General features: G+C 32.7%; 2 non-coding genes across 2 annotated transcripts; both read left to right on the forward strand.

The window, feature by feature from the left end:
* Positions 1–305: 305 nt before the first annotated feature.
* TRNAE-CUC lies at positions 306–378 on the forward strand. Its single transcript has one exon. It is a non-coding gene; the product is annotated as a tRNA-Glu (tRNA).
* Positions 379–3997: 3619 nt separating this feature from the next.
* Positions 3998–4070, forward strand: TRNAE-CUC. The gene has a single exon. It is a non-coding gene; the product is annotated as a tRNA-Glu (tRNA).
* Positions 4071–4693: the final 623 nt, after the last annotated feature.

Here is a 4693-nt window from a genome sequence, read left to right on the forward strand (position 1 = left end):
TATAGTGAGTATAATATGATATTCAATAACAAGTCACATTGTAATAAGACTATTGTACATACAATGTCGAATGAAACTGTAGTTTAAACAAAATGAAACATTAGTTGTGCTGAAATGAAACTACAATATAAATAAAATGAAATTGAAAATGTTATACAAACCGAACTAATTTCACAGAACGGGTGCGGTTTCTTTTCTTTAAAAGAAACGACATCGTTTTGGAAAATGGTCCACACAGCTGTGTGGATAATGGTCCACTGTAAAATTTTGTCGATATTCAAATGATGACATAATGGAAAAATGAATCTGTTGTAGTCTAGTTGGTTAGGATACTCGGCTCTCACCCGAGAGACTTGGGTTCAAATCCCAGCAACGGAAACATTATTTTTTGTTCTTTAATTTTGTACTACTAGTTCACGGCGAGGTGAAAAACCACTTGCGGAATATGGGATGTGAGGGGCTCGGCCTCTCGATCTCAGGATCACTCAAAAGCTATGACACCTACATGCTAGCCAACTACACTACCACCACATATTGATAATTAATAATGACAATTACGTCCCCGTACGTTCCTTTTTTAATTACCAATGCTTTTATTTTAGGAAATTATAGGCCACTAGATAATGCAAGATCGATGGTGTGCAAAGGCGGTTTTTATACCGTGGACCTTGGTCCACACAGTTTAGTGGACCACGTTCCGAAAATGGCATCGTGTCTTTAATTAGAGAATCGACCACCGTTACATTTTAAACAAATCTCATATTTTTTTATGCGTTTATAATAAGATGAAACTAATGTGTATTTCAAATTAAACTGAATACTTTGTCTCGCAAATATTGCAAATGAAACTGTAATTGAATTGAAATGATAATTTGGTTGTGTTGAAACGAAACTGCAGTATGTCTAAAATGAAACTGAATGGCATGTCTCACATATTGAGTGTATATTGTCAAATAGAATTGTAGTTGGATTGAAATGTTACTTTAGTTTTGCAGAAATGAAACTACAGTATGTATAAAAAGAAACCGAATAACATACATGTCTCACATATTGAGTGTTATATTGTAATATGAAACTATAGTTATATCAAAATGAAACTTTCGTTGTTTTTAAATTAAACTATAGTGTATATAAAATGAAACGGAATAACAATTTGACATATTAGAGTATATATTGTAAAATAAAATCGTAGTTGAATTAGAATTATAATTTAGTGGTGTTGTAATAAGACTACAGTGAGTATAATATGATATTCAATAACAAGTCACATTGTAATAAGACTATTGTACATACAATGTCGAATGAAACTGTAGTTTAAACAAAATGAAACATTAGTTGTGCTGAAATGAAACTACAATATAAATAAAATGAAATTGAAAATGTTATACAAACCGAACTAATTTCACAGAACGGGTGCGGTTTCTTTTCATTAAAAGAAACGACATCGTTTTGGAAAATGGTCCACACAGCTGTGTGGATAATGGTCCACTGTAAAATTTTGTCGATATTCAAATGATGACATAGTGGAATAATGAATTTGTTGTAGTCATGTTGGTTAGGATACTCAGCTCTCACTCTAGAGACCTGGGTTCAAATCCAGTAACGGAAACACTATTTTTTCGTCCTTTAATTTTGTACTACTAGCTCACGGCGAGGTGAAAACCACTTGCGGAATATGAGATGTGAGGGGCTCGGCCTCTTGACCTCAGGATCACTCAGAAGCTATGACACCTATATGCTAGCCAACTACACTACCACCCTATATTGATAATTAATAATGACAATTACGTCCCCGTGCGTTCCTTTTTTTAATTACCAATGCTTTTATGTTAGGGAATTATAGGCCACTATATAATGCAAGATCGATGGTGTGCAAAGGCGGTTTTTATACTGTGGATCTTGGTCCACACAGTTTAGTCGGCCACGTTTCCGAAAATGGCATCGTGTCTTTAATTAAAGAATCGACCACTGTTAAATTTTAACAAATATCTTATTTTTTATGCGTTTATAATAAGATGAAACTAATGTGTATTTCAAATTAAACTGAATACTTTGTCTCGCAAATATTGCAAATGAAACTGTAATTGAATTGAAATGATAATTTGGTTGTGGTGAAATGAAACTGCAGTATGTCTAAAATGAAACTGAATGGCATGTCTCACATATTGAGTGTATATTGTCAAATAGAATTGTAGTTGGATTGAAATGTTACTTTAGTTTTGCTGAAATGAAACTACATTATGTATAAAAAGAAGCCGAATAACATACATGTCTCACATATTGAGTGTTATATTGTAATATGAAACTATAGTTATATCAAAATGAAACTTTCGTTGTTTTTAAATTAAACTATAGTGTATATAAAATGAAACGGAATAACAATTTGACATATTAGAGTATATATTGTAAAATAAAATCGTAGTTGAATTAGAATTATAATTTAGTGGTGTTGTAATAAGACTACAGTGAGTTATAATATGATATTCAATAACAAGTCACATTGTAATAAGACTATTGTACATACAATGTCGAATGAAACTGTAGTTTAAACAAAATGAAACATTAGTCGTGCTGAAATGAAACTACAATATAAATAAAATGAAACTGAAAATGTTATACAAACCGAACTAATTTCACAGAACGGGTGCAGTTTCTTTTCATTAAAAGAAACGACATCGTTTTGGAAAATGGTCCACACAGCTGTGTGGATAATGGTCCACTGTTAAATTTTGTCGATATTCAAATGATGACATAGTGGAATAATGAATTTGTTGTAGTCATGTTGGTTAGGATACTCAGCTCTCACTCTAGAGACTTGGGTTCAAATTCCAGTAACGGAAACACTATTTTTCGTCCTTTAATTTTGTACTACTAGCTCACGGCCGAGGTGAAAACCACTTGCGGAATATGAGATGTGAGGGGCTCGGCCTCTCGACCTCAGGATCACTCAGAAGCTATGACACCTATATGCTAGCCAACTACACTACCACCCTATATTGATAATTAATAATGACAATTACGTCCCCGTGCGTTCCTTTTTTTAATTACCAATGCTTTTATGTTAGGGAATTATAGGCCACTATATAATGCAAGATCGATGGTGTGCAAAGGCGGTTTTTATACCGTGGATCTTGGTCCACACAGTTTAGTCGGCCACGTTCCGAAAATGGCATCGTGTCTTTAATTAAAGAATCGACCACTGTTAAATTTTAACAAATATCTTATTTTTTATGCGTTTATAATAAGATGAAACTAATGTGTATTTCAAATTAAACTGAATACTTTGTCTCGCAAATATTGCAAATGAAACTGTAATTGAATTGAAATGATAATTTGGTTGTGGTGAAATGAAACTGCAGTATGTCTAAAATGAAACTGAATGGCATGTCTCACATATTGAGTGTATATTGTCAAATAGAATTGTAGTTGGATTGAAATGTTACTTTAGTTTTGCAGAAATGAAACTACAGTATGTATAAAAAGAAACCGAATAACATACATGTCTCACATATTGAGTGTTATATTGTAATATGAAACTATAGTTATATCAAAATGAAACTTTAGTTGTTTTTAAATGAAACTATAGTGTATATAAAATGAAACAGAATAACAATTTGACATATTTGAGTGTATATTGTAAATTAAAATCGTAGTTGAATTAGAATTATAATTTAGTGGTGTTGTAATAAGACTATAGTGAGTATAATATGATATTCAATAACAAGTCACATTGTAATAAGACTATTGTACATACAATGTCGAATGAAACTGTAGTTTAAACAAAATGAAACATTAGTTGTGCTGAAATGAAACTACAATATAAATAAAATGAAATTGAAAATGTTATACAAACCGAACTAATTTCACAGAACGGGTGCGGTTTCTTTTCTTTAAAAGAAACGACATCGTTTTGGAAAATGGTCCACACAGCTGTGTGGATAATGGTCCACTGTAAAATTTTGTCGATATTCAAATGATGACATAATGGAAAAATGAATCTGTTGTAGTCTAGTTGGTTAGGATACTCGGCTCTCACCCGAGAGACTTGGGTTCAAATCCCAGCAACGGAAACATTATTTTTTGTTCTTTAATTTTGTACTACTAGTTCACGGCGAGGTGAAAAACCACTTGCGGAATATGGGATGTGAGGGGCTCGGCCTCTCGATCTCAGGATCACTCAAAAGCTATGACACCTACATGCTAGCCAACTACACTACCACCACATATTGATAATTAATAATGACAATTACGTCCCCGTACGTTCCTTTTTTTAATTACCAATGCTTTTATTTTAGGAAATTATAGGCCACTAGATAATGCAAGATCGATGGTGTGCAAAGGCGGTTTTTATACCGTGGACCTTGGTCCACACAGTTTAGTGGACCACGTTCCGAAAATGGCATCGTGTCTTTAATTAGAGAATCGACCACCGTTACATTTTAACAAATCTCATATTTTTTATGCGTTTATAATAAGATGAAACTAATGTGTATTTCAAATTAAACTGAATACTTTGTCTCGCAAATATTGCAAATGAAACTGTAATTGAATTGAAATGATAATTTGGTTGTGTTGAAACGAAACTGCAGTATGTCTAAAATGAAACTGAATGGCATGTCTCACATATTGAGTGTATATTGTCAAATAGAATTGTAGTTGGATTGAAATGTTACTTTAGTTTTGCAGAAATGAA

The sequence above is a fragment of the Ipomoea nil genome, unplaced genomic scaffold (genome assembly GCF_001879475.1).
Source record: "Ipomoea nil cultivar Tokyo-kokei standard unplaced genomic scaffold, Asagao_1.1 scaffold2044, whole genome shotgun sequence".
Taxonomy (NCBI): Eukaryota; Viridiplantae; Streptophyta; class Magnoliopsida; order Solanales; family Convolvulaceae; genus Ipomoea; species Ipomoea nil.